Source organism: Zingiber officinale, chromosome 1B, assembly GCF_018446385.1.
Source record: "Zingiber officinale cultivar Zhangliang chromosome 1B, Zo_v1.1, whole genome shotgun sequence".
In the NCBI taxonomy this organism is placed as follows: domain Eukaryota; kingdom Viridiplantae; phylum Streptophyta; class Magnoliopsida; order Zingiberales; family Zingiberaceae; genus Zingiber; species Zingiber officinale.
This window is the reverse complement of record NC_055986.1, coordinates 7,952,460-7,971,928: the sequence shown is the minus strand read 5'-3', so window position 1 is coordinate 7,971,928 and position 19,469 is coordinate 7,952,460. Positions and strand designations below refer to the sequence as shown.

General features: G+C 37.9%; 3 non-coding genes across 3 annotated transcripts; all 3 read right to left on the bottom strand.

The window, feature by feature from the left end:
* Nucleotides 1-1,279: 1,279 nt before the first annotated feature.
* Nucleotides 1,280-1,352, bottom strand: TRNAA-AGC. The gene has a single exon. It is a non-coding gene; the product is annotated as a tRNA-Ala (tRNA).
* A 3,323-nt stretch (nt 1,353-4,675) lies between these two features.
* TRNAA-AGC lies at nt 4,676-4,748 on the bottom strand. The gene has a single exon. It is a non-coding gene; the product is annotated as a tRNA-Ala (tRNA).
* Nucleotides 4,749-5,846: 1,098 nt separating this feature from the next.
* TRNAA-UGC lies at nt 5,847-5,919 on the bottom strand. Its single transcript has one exon. It is a non-coding gene; the product is annotated as a tRNA-Ala (tRNA).
* Between the last annotated feature and the right edge of the window lie 13,550 nt (nt 5,920-19,469).

The window sequence follows — 19,469 nt, the reverse complement described above, 5'->3', positions numbered from 1 at the left end:
TATTGTTCTTAGAAGGTAATAAACGAATGGAATTCTATTCAGGGTATTGGTTTTAATGATTCAAATGTTAAGATAAAAAATAAAAAAAAATTATTGGCATAAAATGTTAAAAAAATGGAGATGCAAGATTTAAATCCCTATACCTCTTGCATGCTAAGTGAGCGCTCTATCATCTGAGCTACATCCCCTAATGTTTAATGCTACCAAAGAATCTCTAGTATTGGAGATGTAGCCACCCCATAGCAACGAAAGGAACCACTATGAAGGAAGGATGCAACCACAAATCTGTTCCCAAATAGAGGCCAAACACGATGGTCAAGCTCAGGAGGAAATAGGGGCCGAGAAAGGTGCCTGAGAAGAAGCAACAAACGATAGTGGTGGTGAAGCAGATGGTTGTTTCGAACCTATTGTTGCTCCTGAGCAGCCTTGAGTTGCGTAGAGGTGGATGGTGATGGAGGTGCTTCGTGGTGGTGATCAAGTCGATTGATCTGAGTGGCTGCGTGGATCTTTCTAATTTGATGTTAAGATTTTAATGACAAACCAATTAAAATGTCGAGATAAAAAATAAAAATGTTATTGGCTTAGAAGGTAATGAACGAATGGAGCTCTATTTGGGTTATTGGTTTTAATGACAAAACAATTAAAATGTTGAGATAAAAAATAAAAAAAATTATTGGCATTAAAAAAGTTAACAAATAATGGAGATGCGGAGTATCGAACCCCGTACCTGTCGCAGGCAAAGAGAGCGCTCTACCATCTGAGCTACATCCCCTAATGTTTAATGCTAACGAAGAATCTCTAGTATTGGTGATGTAGCCACCTCATAGCAACGAAAGGAGCAACTAAGAAGGAAGGATGCAACCGCAAAGCTGATCCCAACCAGAGGCCAAACATGATGGTCAAGCTCAGGAGGAAAAAGGGGCCGAGGAAGGTGCCTGAGAAGAAGCAACACACGATATGATAGTGGTGGTGAAGCAGATGGTTGTTTCGAACCTACTGTTGCTCCTGAGTAGCCTAGAGTTGTGCAGCGGTGGATGGTGATGGAGGTTCTTCGTGGTGTAGATCAAGTCGATTGATCTGAGTGGCTGTGTGGATCATTCTAATTTGTTGTTAAGGTTTTAACGACAAACCAATTAAAATGTTGAGATAAAAAATAAAAATATTATTTTGGCTTACAAGGTAATAAACGAATGAAGCTCTATTTGGGTTATTGGTTTTAATGACAAACCGATTAAAATGTTGAGATAAAAAAAAATATTGGCATAAAAAATTAAACAAATGGAGATGCGGGGTATCGATCCCCGTACCTCTCGCATGCTAAGCGAGCGCTCTACCATCTGAGCTACATCCCCTAATGTTTAATGCTAACGAAGCGTCTCTAGTATTGGCGATGTAGCCACCCGATATCGATGAAAGGAGCCACAAAGAAGGAAGGATGTAATCACAAAGGTGATCCCAAACAGAGGTCAAACATGATGGTCTAGCTCAGGAGGAAATAGGGGCCGAGGAAGGTGCCTGAGAAGAAGCAACAAACGATATGATAGTGGTGGTGAAGCATATGGTTGTTTCGAACCTACTGTTGCTCCTGAGTAGCCTAGAGTTGCGCAGCAATGGATGGTGATGGAGGTGCTTCATGGTGGTGATCTAGTCGATTGATCTGAGTGGCTGCGTGGATCTTTCTAATTTGCTATTAAGGTTTTAACTACAAACCAATTAAAATGTTGAGATAAAAAATAAAAATATTATTGGTCTTAGAAGGTAATAAACGAATGAAATTCTATTCAGGGTATTGGTTTTAATGACAAGCCGATTCAAATGTTAAGATAAAAAATAAAAAAAAATTATTGCATAAAATGTTAAACAAATGGAGATGCAAGGTTTCAATCCCTATACCTATTGCATTCTAAGTGAGCGCTCTATCATCTGAGCTACATCCCCTAATGTTTAATGCTACCAAAGAATCTCTAGTATTGGAGATGTAGCCACCCCATAGCAACGAAAGGAGCCACTAAGAAGGAAGGACGCAACCACAAATCTATTCCCAAATAGAGGCCAAACACGAAGGTCAAGCTCTGGAGGAAATAGGAGCCGAGGAAGGTGCCTGAGAAGAAGCAACAAACGATAGTGGTGGTGAAGCAGATGGTTGTTTCGAACCTATTGTTGCTCCGGAGCAGCCTTGAGTTGCGCAGCAGTGGATGGTGATGGAGGTGGTTCGTGGTGGTGATCAAGTCGATTGATCTGAGTGGCTGTGTGGATATTTCTAATTTGCTGTTAAGGTTTTAATGACAAACCAATTAAAATGTCGAGATAACAAATAAAAACATTATTGGCTTAGAAGGTAGTAAACGAATGAAGCTCTATTTGGGTTATTGGTTTTAATGACAAAACAATTAAAATGTTGAGTTAAAAAATAAAAAAATTTATTGAAATTAAAAGAGTTACAAATGGTGGAGATGCGAGGTATCGAGCCCCGAACCTCTCGCATGCAAAGCAAGCGCTCTACCATCTGAGCTACATGCCCTAATGTTTAATGCTAACGAAGAATCTCTAGTATTGAAGATGTAGCCACCCCATAGCAACGAAAGGAGCCATTAAGAAGGAAGGATGCAACCGCAAAGCTGATCCCAATAGAGGCCAAACACGATGGGCAAGTTCAGGTGGAAAAAGGGGCCGAGGAAGGTGCCTGAGAAGAAGCAATAGATGATACGATAGTGGTGGTGAAGCAGATGGTTGTTTCGAACCTACTGATGCCCCTGAGCAGCCCAGAGTTGCGCAGCGGTGGATGGTGATGGAGGTGCTTCGTGGTGGTGATCAAGTCGATTGATCTCAGTGGATGCGTGGATCTTTCTAATTTGCTATTAAGGTTTTAACGACAAACTAATTAAAATGTTGAAATAAAAAATAAAAATATTATTGGGTTAGAAGGTAATAAACGAATGGAGCTCTATTCGGGTTTATGGTTTTAACGACAAACCGATTAAAATGTTGAAATAAAAAAAAAAAAATTAAGGTACAAATGGAGATGCAAGGTATCGATCGAATACCTCTCGCATGCTAAGCGAGCACTCTACCATCTGAGCTACATCCCCTAATGTTTTTGGTAACTATGAATCTATAGTATTGGAGATTTAGCCACCCCATCGCAACGAATGGAGCCACTAAGAAGGAAGGATGCAACCACAAAGCTGCTCCCAAACAGAGGCCAAACACAATGGTCAAGCTTAGGAGGAAATTGGGGTCGAGGAAGGTAGCTGAGAAGAAGCAACAGACGATACGATAGTGGTGGTGAAGCATATGGTTGTTTCAAACCTACTGTTGCTCCTGAGCAGCCTAGAGTTGCGCAATGATGCATGGTGATGGAGGTGCTTTGTGGTGGTGATCAAGATTGATCTGAGTGGCTGCATGGATCTTTCTAATTTGCTGTTAAGGTTTTAACGACAATCCAATTAAAATGTCAAGACAAAAAAAAAATATTATTGGTTTAGAAGGTAATAAACGAATGGAGCTTTATTTGGGTTATTGGTTTTAATGAAAAACCGATTAAAATTTTGAGATAAAAAATTAAAAAATTATTGGCATTAAAAGTTAAGGTCTACCATCTGAGCTACATCCCAGGATGTTTAATGCTAACGAAGCATCTCTAGCATTGGAGATGTAGCCACACGATATCGACGAAAGGAGCCACGAAGAAGGAAGGACTCAACTACAAAGGTGATACCAAACAGAGGCCAAACACGATGGTCAAGCTTAGGAGGAAATAGGGGTCGAGGAAGGTGCCTGAGAAAAAGCAACAGACGATACAATAGTGGTGGTGAAGTAGATGGTTGTTTCGAACCTACTATTGCTCCTGAGCTGCCTAGAGTTGCGCAGCGGTGGATGCTTATTGAGATGCTTCGTGGTGGTGATCAAGTCGATTGATCTGAGTGGCTGCGTGGAGCTTTCTAATTTGCTATTAAGGTTTTAATGATAAACCAATTAAAATATTGAGAAAAAAAAATAAAAATATTAACTCTATTCGGGGTATTTGGTTTTAATGACAGACCGATTCAAATGTTGATATAAAAAATAAAAAAAATTATTGGCATAAATGGTTAAACAAATAGAGATGCAGAGTATCAATCCCTATACCTCTCACATGCTAAGCGAGCACTCTACCATATAAGCTACATCCCCTATAATGCTAATGAAGAATCTCTAGTATTGGAGATGTAACCACCCCATAGTAACGAACGGAGCAACTAAAAAGGAAGGATGCAACCACAAAGCTGATCCCAACCAGAGGCCAAACATGATGGTCAAGCTCAGGAGGAAAGAGGGGCCGAGGAAGGAGCATGAGAAGAAGCAACACACGATACGATAGTCGTCGTGAAGCAGATGGTTGTTTCGAACCTACTGTTGCTCCTGAGTAGCCTAGAGTTGTGCAGCGGTGGATGGTGATGGAGGTTCTTCGTGGTGTTGATCAAGTCGATTGATCTGAGTGGCTGTGTGGATCATTTTAATTTGTTGTTAAGGTTTTAACGACAAACCAATTAAAATGTTGAGATAAAAAATAAAAATATTATTTTGGCTTAGAAAGTAATAAACGAATGGAGCTCTATTTGGGTTATTGGTTTTAATGACAAACCGATTAAAATGTTGAAATAAAAAAAAATATTGGCATAAAAAATTAAACAAATGGAGATGCGGGGTATCGATCCCCGTACCTCTCGCATGCTAAGCGAGCGCTCTACCATTTGAGCTACATCCCCTAATATTTAATGCTAACGAAGCGTCTCTAGTATTGGCGATGTAGCCACCCGATATCGATGAAAGGAGCCACAAAGAAGGAAGGACGCAATCACAAAGGTAATCTCAAACAGAGGCCAAACATGATGGTCTAGTTCAGGAGGAAATAGGGGCCGAGGAAGTTGCCTGAGAAGAAGCAACAGACGATATGATAGTGGTGGTGAAGCAGATGGTTGTTTCGAACCTACTGTTGCTCCTGAGTAGCCTAGAGTTGCGCAGCAATGGATGGTGATGGAGGTGCTTCGTGGTGGTGATCTAGTCGATTGATCTGAGTGGCTGCGTGGATCTTTCTAATTTGCTATTAAGGTTTTAACTACAAACCAATTAAAATGTTGAGATAAAAAATAAAAATATTATTGGTCTTAGAAGGTAACAAACGAATGGAATTCTATTCAGGGTATTGGTTTTAATGACAAGCCGATTCAAATGTTAAGATAAAAAATAAAAAAAAATTATTGGCATAAAATGTTAAACAAATGGTGATGCAAGGTTTCAATCCCTATACCTATTGCATGCTAAGTGAGCGCTCTATCATCTGAGCTACATCCCCTAATTTTTAATGCTACCAAAGAATCTCTAGTATTGGAGATGTAGCCACCCCATTGCAACGAAAGGAGCCACTAAGAAGGAAGGACGCAACCACAAATCTGTTCCCAAATAGAGGCCAAACACGAAGGTCAAGCTCAGGAGGAAATAGGGGCCGAGGAAGGTGCTTGAAAAGAAGCAACAAACGATAGTGGTGGTGAAGCAGATGGTTGTTTCAAACCTATTGTTGCTCCTGAGCAGCCTTCAGTTGCGCAGCGGTGGATAGTGATGGAGGTGCTTCGTGGTGGTGATCAAGTCGACTGATCTGAGTGGCTGCGTGGATATTTCTAATTTGCTGTTAAGGTTTTAATGACAAACCAATTAAAATGTCGAGATAAAAAATAAAAATATTATTGGCTTAGAAGGTAATAAACGAATGGAGCTCTATTTGGGTTATTGGTTTTAATGACCAAACAATTAAAATGTTGAGTTAAAAAATAAAAAAAATTATTGGAATTAAAAGAGTTAATAAATGTTGGAGATGCGGGGTATCGAACCCCGTACCTCTCGCATGCAAAGCGAGCGCTCTACCATCTGAGCTACATCCCCTAATGTTTAATGTTAACGAAGAATCTCTAGTATTGAAGATGTAGCCACCCCATAGCAACGAAAGGAGCCACTAAGAAGGAAGGATGCAACCGCAAAGCTGATCCCAATAGAGGCCAAACACGATGGGCAAGCTCAGGAGGAAAAAGGGGCCGAGGAAGGTGCCTGAGAAGAAGCAATAGATGATACGATAGTGGTGGTGAAGCAGATGGTTGTTTCGAACCCACTGTTGCCCCTGAGTAGCCCAGAGTTGCGCAGCGGTGGATGGTGATGGAGGTGCTTCGTGGTGGTGATCAAGTCGATTGATCTCAGTGGCTGCATGGATTTTTCTAATTTGCTATTAAGGTTTTAACGACAAACTAATTAAAATGTTGAGATAAAAAATAAAAATATTATTGGGTTAGAAGGTAATAAACGAATGGAGCTCTATTCGGGTTAATGGTTTTAACGACAAACCGATTAAAATGTTGAGATAAAAAATAAAAAAAAATTAAGGTACAAATGGAGATGCAAGGTATCGATCCAATACCTCTCGCATGCTAAGCGAGCACTCTACCATCTGAGCTACATCCCCTAATGTTTTTTGGTAACTATGAATCTATAGTATTGGAGATTTAGCCACCCCATCGCAACGAATGGAGCCACTAAGAAGGAAGGATGCAACCACAAAGCTGCTCCCAAACAGAGGCCAAACACAATGGTCAAGCTTAGGAGGAAATAGGGGTCGAGGAAGGTACCTGAGAAGAAGCAACAGATGATACGATAGTGGTGGTGAAGCATATGGTTGTTTCAAACCTACTGTTGCTCCTGAGCAGCCTAGAGTTGCGCAGCGATGCATGGTGATGGAGGTGCTTCGTGGTGGTGATCTAGATTGATCTGAGTGGCTGCATGGATTTTTCTAATTTGCTGTTAAGGTTTTAACGACAAAACAATTAAAATGTCGAGATAAAAATTAAAAATATTATTGGCTTAGAAGGTAATAAACGAATGGAGCTTTATTTGGGTTATTGGTTTTAATGACAAACCGATTAAAATTTTGAGATAAAAAATAAAAAATTATTGGCATTAAAAGTTAAGGTCTACCATCTGAGCTACATCCTCTGATGTTTAATGCTAACGAAGCATCTCTAGCATTGGAGATGTAGCCACCCGATATCGACGAAAGGAGCCACGAAGAAGGAAGGACTCAACAACAAAGGTGATACCAAACAGAGGCCAAACACGATGGTCAAGCTTAGGAGGAAATAGGGGTCGAGGAAGGTGCCTGAGAAAAAGCAACAGACGATACAATAGTGGTGGTGAAACATATGGTTGTTTCGAACCTACTGTTGCTCTTGAGCAGCCTATAGTTGCGCAGTGTTGGATGGTGATGAAGGTGTTTCGTGGTGGTGATCAAGTCGATTGATCTGAGTGGCTGCGTGGATCATTCTAATTTTTTTTTTAAGATTTTAACGACAGACCAATTAAAATGTTGAGATAAAATAAAAAAAATATTATTGACTTAGAAGGTAATAAACGAATGGAGCTCTATTCGGGTTATTGGTTTTAATGACAACCCGATTAAAATGTTGAGATAAAAAATTCAAAAATTTATCCGGGTATCAATCCCGGTACCTCTTGCATGTAAAGCGAGCGCTCTACCATCTCAGCTACATCCCCTAATGTTTAGAGCTTACTAAGTATCTCTAGTATTGGAGATGTAGTCATCCGATATTGACGAAAGGAGCCACGAAGAAGGAAGGACGCAACCGCAAAGGTGATCCCAAACATAGGCCAAACACGATTGATAAGCTCAGGAGGAAACAGGGGCCGAGGAAGGTGCTTCAGAAGAAGTAACAGACAATAGTGGTGGTGAAGCAGACGGTTGTTCCGAGTCTAGTGTCGCTCCTGAGCAGCCTGGAGTTGCGCAACGGCGGATGGGTATGGAGGTGCTTCGTGGTGTGGGTGCTACTGCATGGTCATCAACACTGGCATGTGGCAGCAGCTGAAGCCAGAAATGATAATGGAGATTGATCTACCTCGTGGAGCAGCAGCGGTGGGAGTACATCAACAGACAACAGCCTGCACCGCACTGTCGACAACCTCAAGCTGCAGCTCCACATACAGAGTACTAATTCTATTACCATAATATAAAAGTAGTGCTGTATATTGTAAGCAATGGAAGAAAACTAACAGTTATGATATGTATTTTACTGTGAATGTCTAACCTTTTGAATGGATGATCACATTTAAAAGCGAATTGATTTTTGGATTACTCTTTCATGATATGTCAATTTTTTACTTTTAGGTACATTTGTGATGATTAAAATTTAGATTATCATATTAAATAGAGGTGCTTTTACATTGCTTTTCAAAAGACCTATAAATAGATATATTTCTCTTATTCTCTTTAAAATTAAACCTTTTTATTTTCTTGATATTTTATTTTACGTTATCAGCATGAATTTTGCTCGAATTTTATACAATCTTAACATCAAGATCATCTTCGACAATCTAAACTTGTTAGCAAATTGTTGCCCCCATTGATGTTTTGCTTTTATCTGAAAAAGTTAATCCTACTATACTTATTAATTTTAATCACATTTTGGTGACTTATGCAATTCAAGCACCTACAATTCTTTAAGGCCATGATGATTTTATTTGTCACCGGATCATCTTTCTCACAATTTTTTTTAGCAATTAAGAATATATTCTCTAATTTTATCTCATTGATGACATCTTTGAAATTTACATGGTATAGTGGAAATGTGTTAATTGCTGTTCCTTATGATTCTTTAGGGCACCCTGTGTGTCAATTTATTGGCTTTTGAGATTTCGGAAAAAAAAATTACTTGTCATGGATCGTTGGCGTTTAAATTCATTTAACAAAAATAGACTTAGAGAAATAATTAAAGATAATAAATAATTAAAGAAAATAATAAAGATACTTTACAAAATCAAGCCAAGGTAATCACTACTAGAAAAGTACTTTTGCAATGAAATTTGTCGTCACTAGAGTCATATGATTTCGTCGCTAACATTAAATAAAGGTGATAAATATTCGTGTATTCATCGTTGACATCGTTGCTATAAACTTGTCGCAAATCATATTTAGCAATGATATATAGTTAATATTTCGTCGCTAATATTACTTACTACCATAAAATATCACTAAAAATAAACATATTATTGGCATAAAAGGTAATAAACGAATGGAGATACGGGGTATCGGTTTTAACGACAAACCAATTAAAATGTTGAGATAAAAAAATAAAAATATTATTGGCATAAAATATTATAAACAAACGAAGATGTGGGGTATCAGTTTTAACAACAAACCGATTAAAATATAGAGATAAAAAATAAAAATATTATTGGTGCAGTTTGTACTAACGGTCTAACTCAGGTTTTGATGAATAACAAATAAGTTAAGTTAGATATAATTGTGATCTAACCACTTTACCAAGTGTGCAGGAGTTAACCAGATAGGTCGACAGGCCGATCGAATATCTGGTAAGAAGTCCAGATAGGTTGACGATATCTAGTGGGAAGTCAAGATAGGTCGACAGACCGATCGGATATCTGGCGAGAAGTCTAGATAGGTCGACGGGCTGATCAGATATCTGACAGGAAGTCTAGATAGGTCGACGGGCTCACCGGATATCTGACAAACTGGTAAGTAAAGGTAAGTCACTAGAGGAGAGTGACTAGGTGAGGACGCATCCCGATTGAGGGGACAGTAGGCGTCGATCCAGGTTAGGTCCATTTCGGATCTCTAATCTGAGACCTTGACTAGTTCCTAGTCTTGGGAGGACAAGAACTAATTACTACTACTCATTATTATTGTACTAACACTTGTCTTACAGGTTATTACTTGATTTATTGGACTAACATTGTTTTGCAAGATAAGGGAGCAAATTTACCTTCTGATGAACAATATCCGAAGGCGCCTTCTGTAGGACCGTTAGATTCGATAGAGGGGAGGGGTGAATATCGAGTATAAGCGCAGTGGAAAAGTAAAGTATACACAGGGTTTTTTACTTCGTTCGGAGCCTGTGACGACTCCTACTCGAAGGCCCGTACTCCTTGAGTACTTTCGTTGGGCAATTCACTAGCAATTCGGATAATTACAATTTAAGTACAAAAAGATGCTAATGAAAAGAAAAAAATCTTAAAGGAATTTAAAAGAGCGGATCGTCGTCGGGCTTTGTGAGCGCGAGCGCGAGCGAGTAATCTCGAGTTCTGGATGTGAAAGGTTGATTCAAGCTCCTGGCTTTATATGTTGCTCGGATTCCTTCCTCGGCGGTCAAACCGAGATGCTCCACGTGGCGGACTTGGCCCGGATATAATTTGCTTCCGGACGCCCCCAGAAAACTCCTTTTCCCGCAAAACAAAGTTAGTCCGAGGCAATATATATCCTGAAACATTGTTAGCACATTTTATAATAGTATGAATTAGACAAATAGTATGACTTAGATTCCGTCTTTCCGAGAGAATCTAGTCACGATCTCGAATTAGACATCCGAATTAAGTCTGATCGACGCCTAATGTTCCTTCCCGGGAACCTCCCCTCTGGTGACTTACCTCACTTACCTGCCGCCTTAACTTACCTGTCAGACATCCGGTCAGCCCGTCGACCTGTCTGGACTTCTCCTGCACACTCGATCAAAGTGTCAGATAACAACAAAACTAACTTAACATATTTGTCATTCATCAAAACCTAGGTTAGACCGTTAGTGCTACCCGCACCAACAATCTCCCCCTTTTTGATGGAATGACAACCTGGTTAAGTTAGTGAAAAGACGCAATAAATAAAACAGGTACATGGGTTTTAGTGTTTTCAATTTGGTTTAGCTTGGTTTAGCTAACTTAACCACCTAACCCTCCCCCTTTGGCATTCATCAAAAAAATAAGCAAGGGTAAACAAGCATAGTATAAGGTTACTGTAAAAAGTAATCAATTAAAAAACAGTTAATTTTAAAAAATATCTAAGTTTGATTCAAAATTCAAAGATATTGATAAAAGTATAAACACCAAGTTAAAAAGATAGTCAAGTTGACTTGGGGGAGACAAGTTTAATTTTGAAAAGTATAAGTTTAAAGTTAATCAAGTTTAACTTTTCAAACGTGTAAAATTTTTCAAATCAGGTTTTTCAAATTTACTTTTCAAGTTTAAGTAACATTTACTTGTCAAAAGGTAATTTCTACTTTTCAAATTCCAATTTTCAAATTTGATTTTTCAAAACAAAACAAAATTTTTAATTTTTCAAAAGACACGTAAAATTTTACCCAAAATAAATTTGTTAAGGTTAATTTGATAAAAGCTAAGTTTGGAAAGTTTAAGTGTCAAGCATATGTTACAAAACTGAATAAGTTTAGATTTGTAATAATTTTCAACTTTAAAATCAAGTTTAAAAATTAGGTGGGATTTTTAAACTTCCAATTTTTCAAACACTCAGTTAAATTTAACTTTTTGAAGACTGGTGTTCAAAAATAAGTTAGTTTTAAAATAGATGTACAAAAACATACAAAATTTTAATTAATTTCTCCCCCTGAACTTGACACTTAAAATTACACAACTGTCTAACCAATTAGGTACTAACTAACTATCAGAAGATAGTAGCTTTCACTTGGTTAGTCAGATTAAGTTGATTATAATGTCTGATTTGTATTTAACGTCCAGACTTATGCTGATGCACTGAAATAAGCATCTTAAGTCCAGACAGTTGGCCTATGCATCTCACCCCTTTCTATATTTGTCAAACACAAGCAAGGTAAACCTAAGGTGTTGGTGAGATGCTCAAAAACTAGTCCTATGGGTACATGTTTTCTAAGGATTCAAAAACTAATCTAAGGCCAAAACTATTTTTGAAAATCTAAAAATGGAAAGTTTTAAAAACAAACAGGTTTAACTTATAATTTGAAAACAATTTTTGAAAATAATTTTGAACTATGAAACTCCTAGTCTATTAAGATTGGACATGATCAATTCATACCAGAAGGAACACTAGGTAGATCAATAAGTATATTACAAGTGATGTAAATGTCTGAAATGTCACAACTAGAGCTACTGAGATGAGGAAGGGGGTGGGCCAGATCCCAAGCGTGACGTGGTGCTCGAGCTGGGGGCGGTGGTGGAGCCGGTGCGGCTTCCTCTGGAAACAGTGCAAGCATGAACTCGCCCCCCTCTGCGTCTGGATCGGGCTGGTGCTGTGCCCCCCTCCGCCAAGACATAGTCCCGTTATCCCTATCTACGTGGTAACAAGCAAGGTATATACAAATTTCCAATGACTAAACATTTACAATGAGAATATATCTCAACACAGGTAAGCATATCAACATATGTGAACAACAGCAGTAAGTAAGCAATAACAGCATATATAGACAGCAGTAGCCAAAGCAAATATAATAACAACAGCGTATGCACGGATGGTCACTCCCGCCCACCTCTCCGCACCATGACCCCGGTATGGTCGAGAGGCCGGGTCAGTGACAGACTGTACACCACTCCAGCTACCACTCACACGAGTGGCCGAGGGGACAGTTGCATAGTAGCTAACTAGCTACATCTGCGACGGGGTTCCTGCTGCTCGTACTCCAGCTACCACTCACACGAGTGGCCGAGTGCGACACGACAGGACAAGCGGCATCAACTCCAGCTATCACTCGCTCGAGTGGCCGAGGATGCGGCATGCATGCAATGACATGATGCGAACAATGCAACAGTCATCGTATATATATAAGTAGAAACAGGTATGCTACATGAAGCCAGCATGCTCAATACGGTACATAAACAAACAATAGTTAAAACATATAAATATGATATTTAGTATCTGCTACTGATCATGGACAATAACAAGAGATTGTATGGATATAGAAACGAATTTCTCAAAGATTGCGTGGAAGTATCAAGTGCAGGAAAGTAAGAGTGGAGTCAAGGTAAACAGTCCTTATCCAAAATAATTCATGCACTAAGGTCAAAGTACTAAAAGAAAATAAAGCAAGAAGTACCCGCCTTAAATAGAAGATCATGTCAAACAACCTCCGCGTCGAAGTGATCTTCTCGAAATAACGTCCTGCGAGTCATATACTATACAATTTAGCTAATTTCATAAACAACAACTAGCGAAACCCAAACCAACTTAATTAGGGAAAAACCCTAATCCAACCATGAACCTCGATTCACCCAAATCCTTCCATGATCACCCAATCTGACCAGCAAATTGAAAACAATGGGAAGAATAAGACGTGATTCACCAAGGTTTACCCGTCAACATCTGTGCGAAACCTGACGTCTGTGCGAAACCTTCGAAACACCAGGAGAAAGTAACTCACAACCAAACCAGCTAAACCCACAGCCATTTAAATAAACAGATCACCAAATGGAATTCTCACACAACCTTAGCTATCAACTGAAAGGGAGTACAGCAACCTGATTTCACCCAAACCCGTAGCCATTTGAAGAAACAAATCAACCTTGCATTGATACCCTCATCATCCCAGGTTATGCAATTAGGCAGTACACCCTCGACATAAATCCATAGAGAACCCACAACCAGTCAGGGAAATCGCACATCATCAAATCAGACCTACCCATTCCAAATCCGTTTAATCTCACCGAAGCAATAAGTCAACCAGAACATCACCGATCAAGGCTTAAAACTCCACAATATGAACTTCTCGAAACTCAACCGATGAGAAGAAACACAGCACATCAACTTCAACCAAAAGCCCCAAATCCGTGATTGTAAACCAAAATGAATCGCAGAAGAAAACAATCAAGGCAATCGAGAGTCGCAACTACCCTATGCTAAATTCTCCCTAAAAGCCATCCGAGAGCTCAAATCCAACAAAAAGAGACCAGGCGCTACAGGAAACAATACGGAACCCGTGCGATAAGAAAAGAACGATCAAGAATAACAAGAACATCATGATGACCTCAAATCGTAGCTCATTCAAGTAGAAAATCACCACAACCAAGCTTATCGTCTCCTCCCAGTACCTCACCATACTTCACTGATCTCATACCCACAAAATGAAAAGTACTTGCTATTAACCTACCAAAATCATCCAATCCATACTATAAGGGAAATTACTTACCGGGTCAGTTAGGGCACGACTCGGTGAAAAGGTCGTCGGATGTGGTTGCGGGAACTCGCAAGGAGAAGAGGGATGAAGGCTCGGTCGAAGCCGGGATGAGCAACGCCGGCACGATCCCGTGCTGTGGACAGAGGCGGCGGTTTGGTGATCGCGGGAGGGAGCGAGGTCGCGGCTATGGTGCACGCGTGAGGAGGAGATCGCCGACTGTGGCTTGAGGGAAGAAGAAGGCCGGCGGCGTCGCGAGGTGAGGGCTAGGGAGAGGAAGTCGGCGGTGGTTCGACGCGAAGGGAATCGGCCGCGTGAGGGGTTTAGAGGAGGAAGGGTTTCGGCGGTGAAGAGAGGAAGGAAGTTAAGGTTTTATTTATAACTTAGGTTTTGATTAATTCAACTATACGTTAATCAAATTGATCAACTCCCACTTTGGGTATTCCAAACAGACTTTTCTCCAGCCCAATAATTGATCCCCTTAAAATACATCATGCGAGCTCCAATTAAATCCCAGAAAATTTCTAAAAATTCTAATAAGATTATTTGTCAAATAATCCTATTTTTAATTATTATTTTGTTACCGTATTTTACAGATTGCTCCAGACACATGATTGGGGATCACACACCAAGTTTACTCAATTAATATACAAAAGCTTAAGAACCGTTGCTTTTGGAAACAATGAAAAACTCAAGGTAATTAGAATAGGTAATATCGAACTCAAAACTGGCTTTATTGTTAAAAAGGTGTTACTTGTTGATAATTTCAAATACAATTTACTTAGTATTAGTCAGTTGTGTGATTCTAGGTATAAGGTTATGTTCCTATCTTCTGAATGCTTAATTAAGCACATAGATAACCCTAACATAAATCTAAAAGGGTTCAGAAAGGACAACATCTATACAATTAACTGAACCATTTCTTGATTTAAGTGTCACTTGACACAAAAAGAAGAAACTTGATTATAGCATAGAAGAATGTCCCACACAAGCTTTAGAAACCTAACCAAATTAAATGGGTTAGTTAGAGGCTTATCAAAATTACTTAACTTAGACTCAACAATTTGTAATGTCTGTCGTCAAGGAAAACTAACAAAATCAACTCACAAATCAATTAATCAAACTTAAACTAACTCGATACTAGAACTATTGCATTTGGACCTATTTGACTCCTATGGAATCAAATCCATAAATGAGAGTCTTTATTGTCTAGTAATAATAGACGATTACTCTAAATTCACAAGGGTAAAATTCTTAAAAAATAAAGATGAAACATTTGAAGTCTTTAGTAATTTTTGCAAACAAATTGAGAATGAAAAAGATCAAAAAATAAAACAAATAAGAAGTGATAATGGAGGTGAATTTTAAAATAACAACTTTAATCTATTTTACCTTAAAAATGGTTATCATCACGAATTTTCATGCCCTAAAGTACCCCAACAGAATAGAATAGTTGAAAGAAAAAAATTGAACCCTACTTGAAGCCTCTAGGATAATGCTAAATGAATACCAACTTTCAAAATATTTTTTGGGTAGAAGCTGTTAATACAGTCTGCTATATACAAAATTGAACCATTATAAATAAAAATCATAATAAAAAAACTTCATTTGAACTTTATTATAATAAAATACCCAACATCAAGTACTTCAAAGTATTCGGGTTCTCAGTGTATATATTAAACACAAGAGAACATTTAGAAAAATTTACCTCAAAAATAGAAAAGAGAATTTGTATGGGTTATTCATTAAATAGTAGAGGTTATAGAGTATATAATAAAAACACTCTAAGAATCGAGGAAACTACAAATGTAAAATTTGAAGAATCCAAACAAGACTTAGAACAAAACCCTATTGATTTTATTCAAGGTAACACTAGTCAAGGGGGAGCAATTGAAAGTCTAAGTCATGAATACGAAGAAGAACATCAACTTTAGGAGAATGATGCTACTAAAACCATAAGAGCTAACCCAAACCATCCAATTGATCAAATAATTGGTGACCCAGACCTAAGTGTTCAAACTAGATCCACGTTTAGAAATCAAAGTCAAATTGCCTTAATCTCTAAAATTGAACCCAAAACAATAGAAGAATCTCTACTTGACCCATATTGGATCATAGCCATGCAAGAAGTACGAGCTCAATTTGAAAGAAATGAAGTATGAGATTTAGTATCACTACCTGTTAATAAAAGAGTAATAAAAACAAAATGGGTATTCAGAAATAAACTAAGTGAAAATGAAAAAATTTTGAGAAATAAGGCTAGACCAGTGGCTAAAGGGTTTAGTCAAGTAGAAGGACTTGACTATGATGAAACATATGCCCCAGTAACCAGACTTTAGTCCATTAGAATGCTACTTAGCTATACAGCCCATAAAGGATTTAAACTTTATCAAATGGATGTTAAGTCTACCTTCTTAAATGAGCTAATAAAAGAAAAGGTTTATGTAGATCAACCACCTGAGTTTGAGAGTCTAGATCATCCTGATCATGTCTTTAAACTTAAGAAGGTCTTGTATGGTCTTAAACAAACACCTAGGGCCTGGTATGAGAAGTTGACCTCTTACCTAATTTCCAAAGGATTCAACCAAGGAAAAATTGATCCAACACTATTTGTAAAATCAATCAAAAAAGATATCTTTATAGCACAAATATATGTAGACGATATAATCTTTGGTTCAACCAATTTAGAATTTTTACAAGAATTTATAACCCTAATGGAACAAGAATTTGAAATGAGTCTAGTAAGTAAACTAACTTACTTTTTAGGGTTACAGATTAAATAAACTAGTGAAGGAAATTATGTTTATCAACAAACATATATCAAAGAATTACTAAAAACAATTGGAATGGAAAATGCCAAAGAAATGAAAACACCAATGGCAACTAACTCAACCTTAGACAATGACCCAAATGAAAAACCTGTAGACCTAAGATACTATAGGAGTGTCATAGGCAGCCTCATATACTTAACTGCAAGTCAACCTAATATTTTATTTGCAGTTAGTATGTGTGCTAGATATCATGTAACGGCCCGGCCCTTTGGCTGCCGGCCGATAATCGGCTGTTTGGCGACCTCTCATATCGTCGATCGACGACTCTTGCGCGCTCAGTTACTCACTGACTTTCCACTGCGGTGGATTTGCCTCCCAGATTCGAACTCTAAACCTCCAGGCTTAAGTACTAGAGTTTATGAATCTTGGTAACCAAGTGAGATGATCTCACTTGGTTACCAGGATTCATAAACTCTAATACTTAAGCCTGGAGCTCTAGAGTTCGAATCCTGGGGGAGGCAAAAATCCACTGGCCAGGGGTGGAAATTCCGAGTGAGTAACGACATGGCCAAAGGGTCGTCGGTCGACGACATGAGAGGTCGCCAAATGGGCCAACGACATAAGGGCCGCCAGTTGGGCCGCCACAAGGGTCGCCCAAGAGGCCAAAGGGTCAGGTCGTTACATATCAAACCTATGCTAAGGAATCCCATTTAACTAATGTAAAAAGAATTTTTAGATATCTAAAATGAATACCAAATGTAAGAATTTGGTATCCAAGAACAACTAATTTTGAACTAATAGGTTACTCTGACTTAGACTATGTTGGCTGCAAACTAGATAGAAAAAGTACAAGTAGTGGATGTCAATTACTTGGATCATCACTTGTCAGCTGGTTTAGTAGAAAGCAATACTGTGTTGCTTTATCTACTACTGAGGTAGAATATATAGCAATAGGAGAATGTGTTGCACAATTGTTATGGATGATGCACACCCTAAAAGATTTTAACCTAAATTTTAAAAATATAAAAGTACTAATTGACAATATTAGCTCAATTAACTTAACAACAAATCCAGTGCATCATTCAAGAACCAAACACATCGAAATTAGACACCACTTTATCATGGATCATGTAGCTAAAGGAGACATTGAACTCAATTACATTGAGTCCAAATCTAACTTAGCTGACATATTTACCAAACCTCTCCCTGAAAGTGAATTTAGCAATTTACGTTGACAACTAGGAATGTGTTCTATAGAATAGGACTATTGTCTTCAAAAATAGTTTCTAAATGATTTGCAAATTCTAGGATAAACCCTTTTATATTTTTCAAAATTCCCATTTTCTAAGCATTTCAAAATCAATTTTAGCTTTAGTTTAGATTAAATCCATAGAAAGCATGTTCCTATAGATTTAGGACTTGAGCATCTAACAAATACAATAGGTCTACCTTGATCGTGTATTCCAAACTTAGAACAGTGTGAGATGCATAGACCCTTTTCCTGAACTTAAGATGCTTATATCAGTGCATCAACACAAGTCTGGGCGTAAAATACCAAACAGAACAGTGATCAGGTTAAGTAATCCACTTTTAGTCAAACACTAACTGGATACAATCACTTAACCTGACTAACCAAGTGAACACTGCTATCCTCTGATAGTTAGTTAGTAACTAACGGTTATACACTTAAGGACAATTTCTAGTTGATCAGATTATTTTAAAAGAATATCAGGTTTAGGGGGAGAATATTTAAAAATGACTTTCAAAATATTTTTTTTTGTGCTTACACATCCTTTAACTCCTTTTTTCAATATGCATACTTTGTAAATCATTTTAATACATGTTTTGAAAAATTTTGATACTTATCAAATCATATGTTTTGAAAAATTAAGTTGAAAACTGTTTCAATTTTTTAAAACCGCTTTAACCCAACTTTGAAAGGTGTTTTTGGAAACACCTTGGAAAGATTTTAAATAGTTTTATTCTTGAAACAACTTCATCCTTGAAAATTTTTGAAAAGTTTCATTCTTGCAAAACTTATTGTAAAATTTCCTTAAAACTTTTCAAGTTTAAAGCATTTGAAAAATATGTTCTAAACCTTCTTGTCCAAAGTATTTTGAGAAGCTAGTACACTTTGAAAGTTTCTTAACAACTATTTAAAGTTAGCTGTATAAAAGTTAGCTTTCAAAACCTAGTATAAACTTTCCTGGGAAAAACTTCTGACAATTTTTGAGTTGAAAAATAAGTGTTTTGTAGATTTTTTTTAATGATGATTTGAAAAAAATTCTTTAAACTCCCCCAATGAATCTGAAATTTTTGTTTCTTTGCCAAAAGTTACTTTACTTAGCATTATTTTGATATTTACTCATATTTTTTTGATGAATGTCAAAAGGAGAGAGTTGGGGATTAAGTTATCAAACAAAAGAAACGAAAATATTTAATCCTAAAAATGATGAAAAATCATTTTGTGCTTACTTTACATATTTTTTCCTAACTTAACCCAGATTGTCATTGCATCAAAAAGGGAGAGATTGTTGGTGTAACACTTGTCTTGCAGGTCAATACTTGGTTTATTGGACTAATGTTGTTTTACAGGACAAAGGAGCAAATTTACCTTCGGATGAACAGTGTCCGAAGGTGCCTTCAAGCAGCTCAAGGTGCCTTTGTACTATTCATCGAAGGCGCCTTCCATGGCTATGGAAGGTGCCTTCCGCAAGAT